At 35.5% G+C, this 19976-nt stretch overlaps 2 long non-coding RNA genes across 15 annotated transcripts in view; one reads left to right on the top strand and one right to left on the bottom strand.

Annotated features, from left to right (window-relative positions):
- Nucleotides 1-8615, bottom strand: part of LOC135299423 (uncharacterized) — a 53197-nt gene extending 44582 nt beyond the window's left edge. For 6 of the 13 annotated variants that reach the window (XR_010361408.1, XR_010361416.1, XR_010361419.1 and 3 more), the window contains exons 1-2: nt 8346-8615; nt 2183-2267 (exon numbers count right to left, since the gene is read on the bottom strand). This is a non-coding gene — a long non-coding RNA (uncharacterized LOC135299423). Of the gene's footprint in view, nt 1-2182; nt 2268-5916; nt 6534-6553; nt 6629-7254; nt 8090-8117; nt 8239-8345 lie in introns of those variants that run through there. The other 7 variants (XR_010361412.1, XR_010361411.1, XR_010361410.1 and 4 more) reach the window with 7 other exon arrangements.
- Nucleotides 7489-19976, top strand: part of LOC135299424 (uncharacterized) — a 22510-nt gene continuing 10022 nt past the window's right edge. For both annotated transcript variants that reach the window (XR_010361421.1, XR_010361422.1), the window contains exon 1: nt 7489-8796. This is a non-coding gene — a long non-coding RNA (uncharacterized LOC135299424). The remainder of the gene's footprint in view (nt 8797-19976) is intronic.

Genomic DNA, 19976 nt, shown 5'->3' with positions numbered 1-19976 from the left:
ATCTAGATAGAAATTTACCTACATAAAGCTTTTTGATATGTGAGTTTTTCAGTTTTTCTCTCACATGCCACTCTTTCTTTCACTTATTGCTTCCTTTCCTTGGGCCTCTTGAATGTATGCTAAAAACTGTAGAATGTGTTGAAAACCATTTGAGTAGTAACTCTAATATTATGAGAAATGTTGTGACACAGAATGTGTGTGATTTATATGATACTTATTTTTCCACAATGGCATACATTAATGAATTAATTCTTAAATCCTATTGCTTGTATAATTATTCAGTTACATGATATATATTGGAATTTATTTTTCTGTGCGTCAGATCAGTGGATATGCTGTATATAATTGGCTGGGTATGCTCAGTGGTATTGCTCCTATTTTATTTTAAAGATCCCTAGGGTTTGTCCCGGTAATGAAGAAAAATGAAAATCACAGGAACCAAAAAATATCTGCAATTATCTACAATTAGTGAAAAAAAATGTTAGGCATTATAGTTAATACTTTTCTTTCTCTCAGTATGCATCTGGTGTTGATCTTTCATTAAAGGAAAGGAAAAAATCCTAATAAGTGGTAACAAAAAACAAATACAAGCAAATGTCAAAGCTTTTTTATATAGTTCAACTAAAAGAAGTATTTTTCTGTGTAATAAGGACAATAGTAATGTATCTTGTTTGCTGATTCAGTTTAGATTGTGTTTATTACAACAGCAGTGTCCTTTTGCTGCATTTGCTGATAATTTTTTCCAGTAAGTTACACCATAATTAATCAAAGTAAGCACAATACTGTAAGTACAGTTATGCTGTCATGTTATTTGCATGCACTGTGACTTTTTGAAGTATGCTGTGTCAGACATAATCAGTAGGTGAAGAAAATTAGTCACATGGTAGCAGCATTTATGGTTCCAAATTAGACTGTCAAATACCTCTTGGGTGTTGCATTGCTGTCTGTACAAAGTTAATGAAAAGAAGTCCGTTGAGGGCTATCACATGAGAAAATTTCCTACATTCAATTCTCACAGGGAATTTGCCTAAACCTCTGAACTACCCTTCTCTATAATAGCTAGTGTCCTGAATTAGTAAGGTCAAGTTTCAACAATTCTCTTTATTTCACTATTACAGTAAAATGTAACTTCATTAGCATTCTCACAGCACAGACCACCGAGAGCAAATTATTTAATGTATGTTTGGAAGGATTTTGTAGAAACAGCTTATCCTATAGATTCTTTCAATGTCATCAACAACAAGCAAGCCAGCAAACCAACAAGCTGGTACATGGAAACCAATGAATCAGCAAACCTATATATTAGATCTTAAGTCTGGCAAGACAGGATGTGGTACATTAAAGAAAAATGAATCATGGGACATAATTTTCAAAGTGCTAACAGGTAAAATAAATATAAATGCACAAAAGACAAAAGTAGCAAATAGTAGTATATTTGGCTGTACACGTCATTTTCATATCAGGTGCTCTTTGAAGTGCAATGGATTTTGCAGGAAATATCTTCCACAGACTCAGGTCCTTCCACTACAGAATGATTATGGGTATTGGAAGGCACAGAAATTACTGAAGTCCTGTGTGCTGCCTCAGAGCCATGGACAGACCTCCTGCAGCAAGTTCTCAACATAGAGACTGGTAGAGGTCTACCAGTGTCATCTATTGCATCTGTATTTCTCAGAATATTTTTGGTGAGAAACAAGACATTTTAGATCTCAGTCTCATGTCAGAGACACTGTCTAATGTATCATCTTTGGTTGTTTAATAAAGAAATGTCTGCTCAGATAACATATGCAACTTCACATTCCAGTTCCTGTTTGACTTTTTGTTTACTCCTGACATATCTTGCCAGATATTTATCAAATACTTTATGGCAAATTCACAGCAGCTTGTGTCCTTTTGAGAATAAAACTTGAAACCCAATCCAACCTGCTCATTAAATATAAACTTTAGAAAAAAACATTATTATGACTTTATAATATCTTTCATTTCTACCAGAACAAGAAATCAAGTGAGCATGCAGGGATTGAACACTCATTGGCCAATATGTGTCTACAATTTATAGTACAATTCACATAGGTCAAAAGCCTGGGTTTGGCATGCATGGCTTCTGAAATATAGAGACAGAAGTACTCTCAAAACCAAATCAAAATCTTCTAAACACGCAAAAGAAAAATCAGCCTGTTACCTTTCTTAAAACTTGCTTGTCTTTTCTCTTGGCTTTGATGACAGGTTTCAAACATCTACATTTAAACTCTTCTCAGAAGCGTTTCCTGAGATTATGAGAAAGCAACTGAAATTTACTTCTAAATGTATTCATGATAATTACACATACTCACTAGCAGATACGCATCAAAAGCTCTAAGGATCAAGAAAACATGGAGTAGCCTTGCCTAGGTGATGCCTGGTAGCTGTGTACTACTGATTTCTTCAGAATTGCATGTTTGAGGAAGCAAAAAGAAAATTAAGGAGAAAAAAATTAGAACTGGAGTGATGAGTGGAGGAGCTTTCAGTATTTGTTGCAAGACTGATTCTTCACATGTATTATGTGCCATATTAATCTGGTGATTAAACTCCTTTTCAGAAGGTTGTCTGATATGTCCTAAAGGACCAAAATCCATGATTATTAAAAACATAAATTTATTAACAGGAATTAATAGGTAAAACATAAAAAAGCATTTCACTGAATAACAGTGATATTTCCATCTATATAAAAAAAGTCATGACAAAATGAGACATGAAAAAGTTAGACTTTCTTTTCATAACTCCAAGACAAAATCTGGCTTGTAAATTAGCACGTTTACCAATGTCATCTTGTATCAATTATATAGAATGTATATATTTATATATGATCAAAATCAACTTTTTTAATTTGAGAGAGAATCCCAATTTCTTGAGAATAATCTCTCAAAATCTAATCTAACCTGAACTTCTAGTTTTATAACTGGGTAGAGAGAAACATAACTTAAAAAATTGGAAACCCTTTGTAATATGCAATAGTGTAATGGTGTAATGGTGTTGTAATCATGGCTCAAAGAAGTAGTAGGGGGCCCAGAGCAAAAGAGATAGATTATGATATCTCATGCCTAAGTTGTGAAGAAAAGCAGCCTAGGTGGTCTGAGTAGATCTGCCAAAAACCCATGCAATAAAACATAGGGAAATGCAACAAGCTCTCTAAATGCCATAGTATGAACGATGCCCTAATTCCTCTGTTGGATTAGTTGTTATAGTCATCACAGGGAAGTTCTGCTACAGCCCCCTACCCTAGCTTACTTTGAGAAGTGTCTGATTTTTATCTTTTCATCCCATTCACACATTTTCTCTCACACAATGATTACTTGGGTTTTCAGGGTAAAGTGAATTTTATCCTATAAGAAATAATGTATTGTACTTTACTGATGAAAAGACTCCATTCTGTTCACAGTTGATTCTTCTCTCCTTTTCTCTCTCTATTGTGTGCGTATATATTTAAATTACTCTTTAATTGATGTAGTTCTGTGTCTTTCATTGAAAAAATGCCTAAAGTTGAGTGAAAGAGAATGGATCCTGAGAACCTGTGGGTGTAAAATGAGGCTCAGGCTGTGCGTACTAAAGCAACCTATTTTCATAAATGAAGAAACTATTAGCCTCTTTGTGAAATTAACAATGTGTATCTGATCTATAGGATTGTCATTAATTCTATTTCAACAAGAAAAAAGGCCATGAATTTGAACTATGAAATACTTCCCTAGCACTTGCAGTTTCTGAACTATCCAGACAATTTATTGGCATATCAAACATATTTCAAATGCTGGTTTATCTGGAGCCAGTATCTTCTGGCTTTTACATTCCTTATCAAAATAATTTTGTACTTAAAGATATAATTTTATTCTATGTGACCTTAACAGTAATTTCAAGGAGAGGGTACCCTGCAATAATAGTAATAAAAACCCAATTTATTCTAGATGTTAATTTTAAGGAAATGCAGATTGAAAATCAGAGATATTTTATGGTATTTGTGAAAGCTATGACCAACTTAAGAGCAGAATAAGGTTAATTTTCTACCTATCATGTTCTGAATGTATTCCATTACTAGGTGCTCTCTTTTCTCAGTTCAAATTTATAAGCTGTAGCATTATGATGGGTTCTGGAATCATAAATTCAAGATAAATCTTTTTAGAACATTATATGGAATATTTAATTCTTATAGTATGTGAGAAATGCTTCCCTTTTACTACTACATTATAATCCATTATTGCCAAGGGATCATTCTGAGATCCTTGCATTAATATATAGCTAAGACATTTCCTGGTGTGTGTAAGCAAAGCCTTTTCCTGAGAGAATGAATTCTCTGTAGAGCAATACCATGTGAGGTACATCTCTGCTTTCTTTAAATTTGTGTTATATTTTAAACCGTATTTCAAACAAAATGAGACAAAACTCCAAAGCTACACAAAGACCTGTAGTTATTACTGTGTTGCCAAATTTCATTATAAATGCCATAGATCACAGAAATCTGAACTAGCATGATTTGTATTTTTATGAAAGACTTAGTTGATGGCATAGAGCATAAAAGTACAAAGTAGATGGATGATACAAAACATGAGATTTTCAAAACACTTGAGAGGACAGAATTCTCTTCATAAATCGGAGAAACAATCTGAAATAAAGACTGTGAAATGTAATAAGGACAAAGTAAACAGCTCCACTTTGCTTGCAAACACCACAGATAGAAATATAAAATAAGGACTATTTGCATATAAGGAATATTTCTAACATTCAAATAGAATTTTTTTTTAATGATCAAAAATTGGTGATGCTCTTGTAGGAAGGAATTATATAAGGGATGCTTTTAACACCAGTGTCATACAAGATACAGAGATTATTCTTGAGTCCTGCCCTGTAGTACTATCATAACAGTGAGAATAGACTATTTAGCTTTGACCAGCACACTATAGAAAACATTAAGACAAACTAGATAGAAGACAAAATACAGTAATACCAATGATTAAAATTTTGTAGAAGTGACCTAGGCATAAAAATTGTAAGAACAAGGTTTTCTTACTAGGGAAAAAATAAGACTGAAAAGGAGAATTCCCAATTCATCTGTCATGGAGATAAAGCAACACCAGAATAACGTGATTCCATTAAGCTCAATTTATATCTAAGCTACAACTCCATTACAGAACACTGTTTTTTGTTAATGGTTTCCTATAATTCTTTGTTTGCAGCTATGGATTTTTGTAATGGTTAGTTTATATTATGCCTGCACATAAACTCATAGCATTCATTTCCTCTTTGAGCACACATTTAATGTCCACAATAAGGCCAATTCAAACAAAAATATTCCATACATATTACCAAGCACCTAATTACCGTAACATTTTGTCTGTTGCTCATTCATTAACATTTTGTTAATCTAACCATTTATCATGCTGAACATTGAAGTTAGAAGGCTGAAAAACTGAAAATCTGAAAAACTGAAAACCTGAGTATATTATCAGTGATTTTTAAAATAAATATTTTAAGACTGTCCTAAACATGCAAGTTCACAAAAAGCCCCCAACCAACCAAACAAAACCAAAAACCAAACCTACACCGTCTCAATAGTCTTTGAATATATTTCAGATATTAAAAAAAAAAATCAAAATACTTGGAGCACTTAAGTCATGCTTTACATAATTCTGTTTAGTGCATCTGATAATCTCTTTCAAATATGTCATTATTTGTTCTTCATTATTCACTCTTTTATTAGTTACACCCGAAATAATCCCTCTCCTTTTATTAAGTAGAAAATGGTCCAGAAAGATTTGTTATAATTGACATTTTTCTGCTAAGGCATATTTCTCACAGGACTTTTTCCCCTCAAAATTTGATAACCTCAACAGTGCATGGAAAACAACAACTAGTACAAAATTTAGAGACTATTTCACTTCTCCTTACCACAGAATAACAGAATAGTTGTGGTTGGAGGATCATGGAGATGATCTAGTCCAGCTCCACTACTAAGGTAGGTACACCTAGAGGAGGTTCCATAGGGTGGCCCTCAAAGTAAAGAAGCTTTTCCTTCTACTCAAATGGAACTTCTTGTGTCTCCATTTGTGCCTGTTGGCTTTTATCTTGCCACTGTACACCACTGAAAATAGTCTGGCCCCATCCACTTGTAACTTGCTCTTAAGATATTTGTACATATTGATAAAATGCCCTCTCAGTTGTCTCTTCTCCAGGCTAAACAAGCCCAGCTCTCTTAGCCTTACCTACTAAGAGGTAGGTTCCAGTGCCCTAATCATTCCATATCACTGCACTGAACCCTTTCCAGTAGGTCCTTGTCTTTCTCGAACTGGTGGACCCAAAACTCAACACAATACACCAGATGCTGCCTCACCAGGGCAGGGAAGGCAGGGAAGGCAGGGAGGATAACCTTCCACAACCTGCTGGATACCCTTCCTAATGCACCCCAGGATCCCATTGGCCTTCTTGGCCACAAGGGCACACTGCTGGCTGGAACTTGTCACTTGGACCCCCGTAGTTCTTTCCAGCCCCTATCATCACAGTCCTTTCCTCTTTAATAGAAACTCACCTCTGTTCATTATTTTTTCCACCATTTGCCAGTCACCTTACTTACAGGGATTTTGACAATCAAGTAAAATTTCTCCTTTAAATGAAGAAATAAGAAAAGAGCGATAAAAGATAAGAAGAGATAAAAATAACTCATAAGCTCCTTTTTTTCAGTTACAAGACATGCATGTAACTACTGTCAGCTGGCGTGTAATTGCATCAGGCAGGCATAGTCCCCAGCCTATCTGAGGCTGAGTTGCAAACAAGCTCTGTCAGAGGAAGTTCTTTCCTCTCTTCTGCAGGTAGGAATCAGTGGTTACAGAAGCAGATGCTACTGCTTGCTTTGTTCTTTGATTTGCAGCAAAGCACTGCCTTCATGCATGGTTGGAGAAGATCAAAGGAACCAAGGATAATTTTGTAAATTTTGAAATAAACTGAGAACCAAATTTCTCAAGATTAAAAAATTGAGTATTAGAAATTTGTATCATGATTATCAGTTACTGTTTTTCATAAGTATGCCATCTGGAAACAAAAAAAAAAATTTGTGAAGTTTTTTTTAATGTTTAAGGTCAATAAGTTTTCCAGGTCAAAAAAGGAGTTATATACTCTGGTAGCAACCTGTATATCATTTGTACTACATAATGTTTCAGATCAAGCTACTGTCTGTAGAAAATAAACAACTGCAGCTGACCCATGCAGCACACCCTAAAGCTCAGCACTAACCTGACCATCCCCTGCCCATGGAGTCTGACTTTGCTGGGGCAGCAGTGCCTGGCTCTGCTGGAGCAGCAGAGCAGCCACGCTGCAGCCTGGTCTGTGCCCAGCCACGCTCCTTGCTCCAGGCCCAGGCTACCTGGCTATCTTGATCTATGCCTGACCCTGGTTTTGCCCACTAGGCCTGAGTCTGACCCCCACCTGTGGGCTAATATACCATCTCCATCAATCCCACCCCCAGGATTGTCCCTAGTTGCCTTTATGCCTTCCCTGCTCCCCAGCTGGAGCAGTAGGATGGACCTGGTTGGTAACACCCTGCCTTGCCACCCCCCAGGGAGCCCCTGATGCCTCCAGCTCCCTGGGCCAAGAAGTTGCGAGCCCCTGCTGTACTGTGAGGTGTGGAGAATCATGGAATTACAGAATAAGCTGAGTTGGAAGGGACCCATTAGGATCACTGAGTCCAACTTCTGGTCCTGTGCAGTACCATTCCCAAGAGTCACACCATGTGCCCGGGAGTTTTTTGCAAACACTTTTTGAACTCTGTCAGGCTTGGTGCTGTGACCACTTCCCTGGGGAGCCTGTTACAGTGGCCAGCCTCCCTCTGGGTGAAGAACCTTATTCTAATATCCAGTCTAAACTGATATAACTTCAGGCCATTCCCTCGGGTCCTCTCACTGTTGACCACACAGAAGAGATCAGTGCCTGCCCTCCTCTTCCCCTTATGAGGAAGTTGTAACTGCAATGAGGCCTCCACTCAGTCTCCTCTTCTCCTGAGTGAACAGACAAAGGGATCTCAGCTGCTCCTCATATGGCTTCCCCTAAGGCCCTTCATTATCTTGCCCTTGTCTGGACACTCTCTAATAGTTTAATACCTTTATTACATTGTGGTGCCCAAAACTGCCCCCAGCACTTGAGATGAGGCTGTCTCAGCTCAGAGCAGAGCAGGACAATCCCCTTCCTTGCCCGGCTGGCCATGCTGTGCCTGATGCCCCCCACACTGACCCTCCTCATTGCCAGGGCACTGTGGACTCATGTTCAACTTTCCATAGACCAGGACCCTCACATCCCTTCCAGCTTCTCATTCCCCAGTTTGTCCATACCTCCAAGGTAACCCCATCCCAGGTACAGAATCCAGCACTTTCACTTGATGAACTTGATCTGGTTGGTGATTGCTCAGCCCTCTGATTTTTTGAGGTCTCTCTGTAGAACCTCCCTGCCTTTGAAGGAGTCAACAGCTCCTCCCTTTCCATCATCTACAAACTTGCTCAGTCCCATCCAGTCCTGTATCCAAGCCAATTATGAAGATGTTAGAGAGCACAGGGCCAAGGATGGAGCCCTGTGGAACCCCACTAGTGACAGGTCACTGATGTCACCCCATTCACTGTAACCCTTTGTGCCTGACCCGTGAACCAGCTGCTCACCCATCACACCATGATGTTTTTATCCAGCTGTGTTGGACACTTTGTCCAGAAGGATCCTGTGAGAGACAGTATCAAAAGCTGTACTGAAATCCAAAAACATTGCATCAACCGGCTTCCCTTGATCAGCTAGGTGAGAATGTATAAATTATCACAGTTCTTATGAGAACAATAGATCCAGATTGTGGAATGGTGGTCCAAGAGCAGTAAAAGCAAAACTAAATTAATCTCTCTAGTTAGATGTGAAATGCAGTTGTTACACTGGACATGTTTGTCAGATATACAAATTTTAGGTCTATTCTTGGGTGTTCATTTTTTTTCTTTCTTCAAGGTCTGATGGCATTACAAGGCAGAAGATTTCTCCTTCATCTTAATCTTTATATTCTCCCTTTTAGTCTGTATTAATTTGGACCTGACAAAATGGTTTGAACTAAGGAATCTCTAGTAAATGAAAACATATGAATTACCTCTCTCTAGTTTTTTTTGTTGTTTTTTTGTTTTGTTTTTGTTTTTTTTGTTTTTTTTTTTGTTTTGGAAAGGGATCTATTAAAAGCTACGGTCTGATGTAAAGAAACTCCAACCCTGATGCAATTGTCAGGGTGGACTTTTAGAAATTGCTTTTGTTTTATATCAAACAATTTCCTGAGAATGAGTTAAGAAAATTAATCATCTTGTGCAAAACAACATCTCAAATCCATCAAGCAGTTTGGAAAGATAACTTTTGAAGATTTCAAATCAAGTGTAGCCAGTGTACTAAATGTTCCTGAAGGTGCAGGTTTTAATCTTTAAATTCTCTACCTATACTAGCAAGTAATGATACCTCATTTGATGCTATGGCTCAATAGATACATACATGTACATATATATTTGTGTTTGTGTGTATATGTGCATTTGTTTGTTTGCATGTGTATCTATTAATAGATATAAATTTTTATAATATACATTTTTGGTAAATGCACATATATACATATTGTATAGATATATACAATATGCAACCTATGTTTTATGGTAAGTGATACTAATCTAGTAAAAATGTAAAATACAGATGAAAATTCATGCTTGGCTTGAATCAGAATATAATACCTTTGACTGTAGTAACAAAGAGGAAATATACTCAAGAATGTGACTGGGGTCACATTTTGAATTTTTGGGGTCAGGGTCTTAAAAAAACTTATTAATTTTAATATGCTTTCATCATCTCCTTTTTCTATGCTTGATAGAAGACAGCTGTGCGTTCTGCCAAGCATCTCTGTCATGCTTTCATTTGGTATGTTGAGTATATCTATGTCATGCTTTCATTTGAAATGTAAAGTTCTTGAGGTACAACACAGTAAGGTATATTTCAGAGGGACAAAGAAATAAACACACATTAGAAACTTAAAAAAAGGGCAAGACTGCTGATCATTAAAATTTAAAATTGCAGAAAATATAAACAATATTAGACAAAAGAACATACAGTCATAAAAGCCTCACTGTGACTTGGTAACTTTACCGTCCTTAAGCAACCTTGTGCTGTTTATTTTTTAAATTATTTTTTCCAGATTCATATGAAACTCATATTTCTGCATGCTATATAAACACAGATTTAGAGTTGCCATTTAAGTTCAAATAGAAACAGTTTTGATCATTTGAAGTCCCTTTAAAGTTCCAATCTGACAGAAATAAACTAAATAAAATTCTTCCTACTAGTACTTGGTTTAGATATTTCTTCAGCCTAATTGAACAAATTCAATTTAATTTTCAAGGACTTTTCACTTTTGTCCCAAATGGGATTTTTATGCACAACTGCTACCGTGGAACAGTCTGGAAAGAAATGAGAGATATTTCAGTTTATCAGGACAGCAGTACAAGTGGGGTATTTAAATATACAGCCTTATAGTCTTACTGGAACTAATTGGCTGTAATGTTTCTTAGTTGTGTTTGAAATTTAACAAATTGGTAAATTAGAGCTGCAAAGAGCTTTACCCCAGAGATTTAAACTGCAGTACATGAGCTCCCCATTCTATATCCATTAGGTTAATAGATCACTTGCTTGACTAATTTCTGCTGCTTGTGTTTATCCATTTGTTTCCTTGAAGAACTGGAGAGAAGAAATGTTGATATTTGCTATCCAAATGACACGCTTTTCTACATTCAAGCTGCAAGAATTGAAACAGAATCAGCATTTATGCACACCGAAAGCTGGGCTCATAAGAAATATGTGTGAAACATGATCCAAGCTTAGAGATGCAGAATTATAAACTTTCTGCAGTTTCACTGCAATAATTTTGTTTTTCATGTCCTATACATTCAAAAAAACCCCATGTTTAAAGTGAATTATCTTAATTCCTTTACTTTTTTTTCAGAAACATAACTTGTTGACAGTGAGAAATGTATTATATAAAGAATTCCAGTCATTCTGCTTATAGATTTTAGGTCAAAAAAGTTCTCAAGAATAACGTGATTAACTTGTAATAGGCAAGTGAACTGTTGCCCTTACTGAAAGAGTCTGATACAATTGTAAGACTTTAATGACTTTTACTGCTAATATTCTAAGGTGGGTTTCTCCTTAAGCATAAGTAATCTTACATGTTTGAAATTTCTGCCATAGCTTTTTATGTCTTGAAGATAAGTGGCAATGGTTTCTGTCAGAGTGACAACCATTATGTCTCCTGATTATAGCAGAATTGTTAAGAAAGGGCATTAAGGAACAGCCCTGCACTGATAGGGAGAAAAGTACATGTCCTAATTTTCCCCCTTGGATAAATTATTTTATAACACTTTTTAAAATTATTTTATGTTGTACCATTACCATTTTATTTTCAATAATTCAGAGAATTTGGCTGCAGGATTCTGAAAATCTGGCTTTGCTTGTTTTCCTCTGGGTGTCACTATACCCTATGTATACACAAACTAGAGGTTTCTCATTGGTTGACCACCTATCAAATGTTTGCACAACTATTTCTGATTCTTTTAATTCTAGAAAAAGTCATAATTCCAGAAAAAATCCTGAGGTTTAGTTGACTTTAGTCTCAGCTGTGACTTGTAGATTTTTTTCAGAGTCCCTAACTTCATATATTAGTGTGTTCTTTTGTGGTGAGGTTTAGGTTCCTACTCTAGAAACCCATTAAACCAAATGCTACATTGAGGGAAATTTCAGAAAAAAAAGCAAAATCGTGTTGTCAAAAACACATAAAAGAGGTATAAAAATTGGCTTGTGTTCACAGTGAACCTGGCATCTTAGGAAGAAAAGCAATAAAGGCAAATCAATTCACTTGACAGACATATCAAAGAATGCTACGAGTTTTTTTAATCAGGATGGTAAGTGGTCAATACACAGCCATATCTTAAATCCTACAGATCAAAAACAAACTATCAAATAAGAGTGTCAGAGTTAACAGCACAAAACTATATTCAGATCACTCATACAACTAATGATTAGCAGCTGAAACAGCTGCACAAACAAATGGTCAATAAATGTAACTAATTCCCCAGTTGCACAGACTTACTGTAAAATGCTACTCTGCTGCTAGAAATCCACTAATGCCAGTGGAGTTATGCTAAGGATAGTGGAATCCTGAATGCACTGTATTATCCTATATTGATGGAGGACAGAGAGGAATTGGAGTGTCTGTACCAATATTCTTCTTCAGATTAAATGGTTTCTCGGTGTTTTGCTGCATTACTCTTTCCTCATTAACTAAAGTGGAAGGTGAGTTTAACTACAAGTTTCAACAAGAAGCTTTGGAGTGTTTTGAAGCAGGTCATAGGACTTTTTTTCAGGTGATGTGCCTTCTGAGCTTAAATCCTGGAAGAAAATGCTTTTGCAGCAATACCTAATCAGAGAAAAGGGATTTTGTGCACTTTAAATAAAAATTACCTAAATATATTTTCATCCAGTATATTGTAAGCATGTCATATTTAAAACACAGCATTTTTAATATCTGTTTAAAAATATACTAATAGTCATGCTTTAATTAATGAGTTTAATTCTAAAATTTCATACTTAAAATAGTAAGTGAAGTACTACTACATTGATTTTTTTCCCTACAAATTGACACTGAAAAAAATATAAGTGGCAATCACACACTCTAAATTCATTGCATGTTAACACATCCATTTAAACCTTCAAAGGGAGACTACTGGCACAACAAATGCATTACACAGATAAGTCTAGAAACAAACATTATCCTGGGCACTGAGCCTTGATTAAAGATTTTGTCTTATAACTCGTGTTATGCCTTGAGAATAATTTCAGCTTTGGAGGTAGAAAGAACAGCATATTTACCTATGATCAAGGTTGCAACTACATTTCAAGAAACAAGGGATTGTAGTGTAAGGCTCAAAGGTTAAAACAGTTCAAATCTGTACCTTAATGCCATTATTTAAGCCTGAAGAAATCACCGTCAAAAACACCCAAATGAATATGAAGCAAAAAATACATTATTTAACCACCTTGAACAAGCTAACTCAGCTGGCTAAAGCATGTGTATCTAATAAAGCCAAATTTGCAGGTTTGATCCCTGTATGGGCCATTCACATAAGAATTGGACTTGATCCTCCTGGGCCCCTTCTAACTCAGAACATTCTGTGAGTGTTATTCTACATTCTTAACTGTGACAAACCATTTTTTTTTAATTAAAAGGTACAAACAATAAGAGTAAAAATACACTTACACAGTTTGCACTAGAAAAGTAAACCATATTGATTGGAACTTGAATAAATGCATCAACTGGGACTTTATGTATCAAAGGTCAAAAAGAATTATTAGAATATTGAAAAATATTCCTTCTAATGAAGACTTCAAAACCTCAAAGTATTTAGCTTGTTAAGAAAATACCATTACTTTGGGGGTTAAGATATGCTTTTATCACTATATACAAGGACTCAACCGTTTCCTTGAGATATTTGAGGATGTTCAAGAGATCCACACAGTACTGACAGATATGTCATAGAATCTGTGACAGATTATGCCCTCTGAAATAACACTGTGCCTTGGACTGTATTCCATAGGGAATATATAAAACATCTTGAAGGTAAGTAGAAGAATATATCTATGTAACTGAATTATTTACATACCTTGTAGGGAACAAACTGGAATAACCTAGTTTGTTCAAAACCAATAAAAACTGTAGAATGAGGTCCTATAGGTAGAAAAACTAGGAAGATGCATAAAACACTGAGAGGTACCTTCAGGGGTTATGGGTTAATTTTATCATAAAAAGTGTCTTAACAGGGCAGACTTTATAAAATGTGTAATTTTAGTTCAACCCCCGCAATTGCATTTGAAGCAGTCCTACAATTCCATAACAAAAGCTGTCAGACTAAATGAGAGTAATCACTTTTGAATATAAAATCTCCTGATTAATCCAGTGAGGATTGTGATTTGTAAAGCCTTCACCTCTGATTCCCCCTAAAATGCCCAGTAACTTCTGTTTTAAGTGAACTGGCTCCATAACTGTCCTAGTTTCAACCAGAAGACAGTTATTTTCTCACTCTTGCTGTGTGGGGGATGGATCCTGGAGCCATGAGGGCACATGTAGGTTATTTTATACTGTTCACATAATTTCTTGGGGATGTGGATTTGTCTGGAAGAAACACAGAAATGCACAGCAGAATGTACACCATTTTTGTTCCTTTTTCCAGGGGAGCAAAGCCACAGGGAAGGTGGGGCAACATGGTCCAACTTGTAGGCTATGTCCAGTCCTGTTCTGTTTCAAGTCTGGGGAGAAGCATGGTGCAAACGATTTGTCCATCATTGTTTGTTGTTGTCTCCAGCTCAGGGGAGAATGGCTGCAGTAGTGCCTGCCATTTTCTCCCTTCTCTCAGGAAGCTCTGTGTCACTGGCTGTGGTAGCATTGACTTGCTCAGGTCTTCCTCAAACCTTTTTGGAATTTAGTCACCCTCTCTTCTACACTGTTGCTGTTAGTATTGTTGCTGTTATTGTTTGTCTTCCTCACCTTATTGCTGTTTTTCGCAGTTAAATGTTATCTCAACTTATTATCTCTGCCTCTTTGTCCTTTTCTCATGAGTGTGGAGGCAGAGAAGCTGCAGACACTTGCAGCTTAATTTCCAGCTGTTTCTGTACCGAAACAGATATATTATAATAAATAATAACAGATATCAAATATTTGATCTAAAGGGTAGACTATCTTATCCCAGACCAGATATAAAACTCTGAGCTGTTAAAAAAATAAGATTGATAAATTTGTGATGTTGAAAACCCCACACAGGTTCTGATTTAAAATCAAGGATATGCATTATCATTTTTTCTAGAACTTATTAATTTTAGAAGGCTTTTATATCTTCTAAATGTTTTATATCCTTCATATTACCTTGAGTTGCATTTTCTATTAAATTAGAACCTTGAATATGTTATATACATTAGAAAAAAATTAAAAATTATTATTGACTGAGTCTAACATGACTTTTCGTGCAGAATATTTTCTTCCTGAGAAATTGTTTTGATTATTTTCAGACAAAAGGTTACAGCTAACACTTGCAGCACTAAAACTCTTTTTATCTAATTCACTGCCAATCCTAGAGCCTGAGGCTTCACATATTTCTGCCAGTAGAAAACAGAAGAGAGTTTGAAACTTATTTGAAAATATTAGGGGAGGGCTTTAAGGATATCTAAGAAAGTGAAAAAATAGTGGCAAGGTTATTACGATGGATAGTCTTGTCAAAATAATCAAGAAGGCAAATCATCATCGATGAAACTTGGCAGTTTTTAGGATGCTGACATACATTCTTGGCACATAATGTTTGCATGTTCTCCTTCTGCTTGTTAAAAAATTGGTGTCTAAATAATATGGCATCTTGTCAGGAGATAGTGTTGGAATGTATTAAAATGAAAGTGAGAACTAAAGAATATATTTGGTAAGTCAAGAATGAGGTTAAAATTGTTTGGAAATTTCAAGGGAGAGTACAAGCTTATTATTCCTCATTGAGAAAGAAATGGCTAAATAAAAATGTTATAATTTTTGGGTTGGTAATCTTATAGGCAAGCATTCTCTGCTAGTTCAAAAAAATGTAAAGATAATCCTTACTTACTGATGTACAAGAATATTACATCAGGAAAACTGAAATGAGTTAAATACAACAGGATTTTTGAATCAAACTGACTTGACATCAAAGTGAGTTTAAATCAAAGCATGTTATCATCAATGAACTAAAATTGGGTCATACAAATAGAATGAAAACACTGAAAAAAACTGATGAAACTTGTCAAGTTTCATTGATATAAACATTCTCTGCTAAGATCAATGCTAAAGCTAACAATAACTCTTTGTATTGTTGGTTCTCTTGTGAAAAGGCAATCAAAGCATGAGAATAGAAAAAGGACCAATGACAGTCTATTTTGATTGCAGTAGAAGTACAAAATGACTGTTAGCTATTTTGATTGATGTTTACTAGCAAATTAGTGTATTTTCATTAACATATGGCTTGAAGCATACAGGAAAGCATTTATCCATGCCAGAAAACTGCAAAAATTGCATGTGTACATGCTCCTGAAAGACAGGAATGTTTTTATCCAGGTGCAACTCAAGCCTACTATTTAGCCTTTTTTACACTAAGTATAACCACATAGGTGAAAGCTTCCATTTGCTACTGAATTTTCTTGTCTGCCTATGAAATGGAATTTAAATTAATGAAACGATGAATTGTTATCTTTATCTTTTTCTGGTTGAAGAGGCAGGGGATACCACTAGTAGAAGCCCAAACATTAGCAAAATGAGTCAGCTTTCTGTGTCTCATACCCTTGTGGGTTTGCCCAGTAATGTAGAGACTGTCTGCACAATGAGAAGGCCTTTTTAAAGTCCATTAATTCAGCATAGAAATCCTTTAAACTAAGACATAATCAAATCCCAATGATGTTTTATCACTGCCTAAAGAACACAGTAGTTCGTACAGGCTGATGCTTTATTCTGCTCTGTGCAGCTTACCATTCTATTTTAGACCTTGCAAATTCCTGTCTAAGCAGTCTGTACCTCACAGCTGGGTTAGGGTGTAGAAATCTTCTATGCTTTCTCTAGACATTCATTATGAATTGACTCCTGTTTTATTATGGTAAAGATGTACAAAACAAATACTGTTAAAAATACAGATCTATGCTTCTGACAAGCAAAATCAAGCATTTATGCTAAAACTGATTTGATCTTGCTGTTGGAGAGCAGAAAAATTTCCAGTGTAAGATACTAGTAGTATGCTTGCTTCCTACAAAAATCAACTGCAGAAAAAAAAAAAAGAAAAAAAAAAGAAAAAGAAAAAGAGCTATCCCAAAACAACAAAAAAAACCCCAACAGAGCTATCCCAAAACAACAACAAAACCCAAAACCAAAGCAAAAAACAATCCCCAAACCCAAACTAAACCAAAATAAAACAAACATACAAACAAAACTAAACAAAACCAACAACAAAACCAAATGAAATTATGCACACTGACTATTGCACTTTTGCACTTTATATTTTCTGCTGTGAGTTGTGGCTAAAACTGAAGAAATAATGTAACAAAGCATCTCAGTGCCTGAAATTAGTACTGATATTACAAGCATGATCCTGCATCATTCTGCACATACAAATGATCCACATTTTTGGGGGATTAGCCACTAGAGAAGGTTTTGCAGAACCAAGACAATGGATTTTACTGGAGGTTTTATATTGCAGCTTTAAGATATAGAATCTTGCTGAAATACTTCATGGGAATATGGCTTAGAATTACTATCAAAGTTGCAGTGTCTGCCAAGAACTAATTAAAAAGAAGCAATCTTGAACAAACTGAATTAAAAACGTTATAGACATGGCAGGCAAGTTAATTATCTCATCTATTTGTGATTTTAAAGATACACTAATAGCTTAAGTAGAATGCTATTTTTCAAAAATTTTGGTAACTGCAGAAAGCATATCATGAAAGGCAAGAAGGAGACTGACCCATTGTGCTGAATGCAGAAAACTCACATAAATTTTGCTTATATCTAGTAAATCTCAGTGACACGAAACTATTAAAGTTGCTATTGTATTCAACATTTTGTAAGGACTCTTCCCTTTCTGTCTTTTAATGGTATGGAAGTCATCCATGTGGCACTGCAGAGATGTGGAATTGACAGAGCAAGTTTCAGATCTGTTGACTTGTTGTGAGAGACTGGACTATTAGTGATTAATGACTCAAAACATTTGTGGAAGTGCTAGAGTGCCTTGCTGAGGCCAGGTTTGTGCCCCCCAAAGGAGTAGGTGGGTTTTTGGGTGTGTGTGATCACCAGTCTGAACAGCATAGAGGAGGTGAACTATCAAGGAAGAAAAATTGGTGTTTCTTATCATGCTGATTGCCCTCCCCTACAGAACTCATTCAGTTGTAAAAGTCCCCCCTCTCCTCCTCCTCTGAGAGGGTCTAATGAGGTATTACTGGCTCAACTATGCTGAGGGGCAGCTGAGAAGGGATCATAAACAAAGAGCCCCAACGTGCTCTCAGAGGACTGAAAGCTCCCCCTCCCAGGGAAGATTCCTAGGTGTTACCACCAAGCCTGAGTGTATTTTCTTGGACTTCGTCACTCACCCCTAACAGATGCAGATCACCACTTCTACCAAGGGACAGCTAAATTGCAATAGTCAAGTCTCAGTGTAAGATCTATAGGTGGTCATATATTTTCACTCTTATTGTTTCTTTATCTTTCTTTCTTTTCCTTTCTACATTTTCCTAAGTAATATTTTTTTATGCTTTTATATTGCTATATTACTATAGACAATAGTAAACAAAGCAAATTCTGCATTGGTTTTCAAAAGACTTGTTGGAAGATGATATCACTGATTTTATGTATTATTCACTTGTCTGTACATCAGCAATATTAAGGTGCTTCTTTTTTTGCATGATTAAGATGTATAGCAGTTGGCCAAAAAAAAAGTCGTTTTAAGAAGCATTTTGATGAAACAGGTTTTAAGCATTTTAAGTTGTTTTGAACATTTTGTTTTGAGCATTTTGGCCTCCTGGCCCAACTAGAAAATAAGAATACTCCAAAACATAAGGCAGTTTTGTTGTGCCACTCTGCAAAACTGTTCCTTTCATGGAAAACTACTTGATAATGTAGATATAGTCTCAGTTTCCTAAATACTTACTCCTGTGTATGAGTAATTTTTCCCTTGAAAGCTCAAATATGTAGGAAATAGGAGTATGTGACTGTAGTGCTACTTTATAGTTATTAACTACTTAGCAAAAATCAGTATCAGAATGTAAATGCTCAAGACATGAAAAACAGATGTGCCTTTGAACTCCAGCCTACATAGTGTGTATTGGCAAAACACTGCATAGATACCATACTGACTTTTTTTTTAACACTAAAGATTTATAGTGAACTGTAGAGACATAATTTTATCCTTTTGAAAGTTACTGCTTTTTAATTTCAGTAATCTGAGAATTATATTATGGGAGAAACCCAAATATCTACCTGTCCTTCTTTGTATAATAAAACCTCAACAATTTTAATAAAGTCAATGCTTAATTGAAATTAAGTATTTCTTGTGAGAGATATGCAATTCCAAATTTTGGAGCATAAAATTCTTACTTTTTTACAGCAAGTGCTTCTTTTAATAATCTTTGAAAAGACAAAATAATATTTTTTTTTTCTCAGATCTTTAGAAATTTTGTATAATGCTACTGAAGTCTAAACAATGAAAAATTATGGTGAGGTCAGAATGAAAGTATAAGGGTCAGATATAAGTCAGCAAATAACAAAGCCAATATGAAGGTTGTGTGATCTTTTACACTTACCTTAGGGTATTTTTTTCTTCATCTCATTGTCTTCCTCAAAAATATGAGTGTATACAATAATTATGGGTGTGGGCATGCAACAAATACTGGAGTTATTATTGAACAAGCAAAGCAAAGAAGCAAGCAAGCTGACAAAAAACAATTCCATGTTCAGTGCTGTATTTAAACTTATTTTAAAAATAGTCGTGTTTAAACTTATTTTAATAATAGTCTGAACCCTTACAAAGACTCTAAATTGGTTTCTCTTTCTTCTGCAAAATGAAATTTTATTAGAGGCAGTAGGAAATGCAGCCTTTTCATCAAAAACCAGAACATTGTAAGCCACAGCCAGAAATATAAAGTTTTCTTTGACATTTGGTAATGGGCTTCAGGTAAAATTGTGTCTTTTTCTCCTGATTGTCTTTGCAAATCATTCACCTCAATGAATTGTGCATTATAGCCAGATTTTTACTAGATACTACCGATTAGTAATGTAGTTTTAAGTTTGTTGTGTCCTGTTTCCTGTCTGTAACTAAGTGACTCAGAATTAAATTATATTCTCATGGGTTTCTCTGAAAGTTTGATTCTTCATG

Source organism: Passer domesticus, chromosome 4 (assembly GCF_036417665.1).
Source record: "Passer domesticus isolate bPasDom1 chromosome 4, bPasDom1.hap1, whole genome shotgun sequence".
Lineage (NCBI taxonomy): Eukaryota > Metazoa > Chordata > Aves > Passeriformes > Passeridae > Passer > Passer domesticus.
Note: the sequence above shows the minus strand (reverse complement) of the source record. Positions and strands in the feature narration are given on the sequence as shown.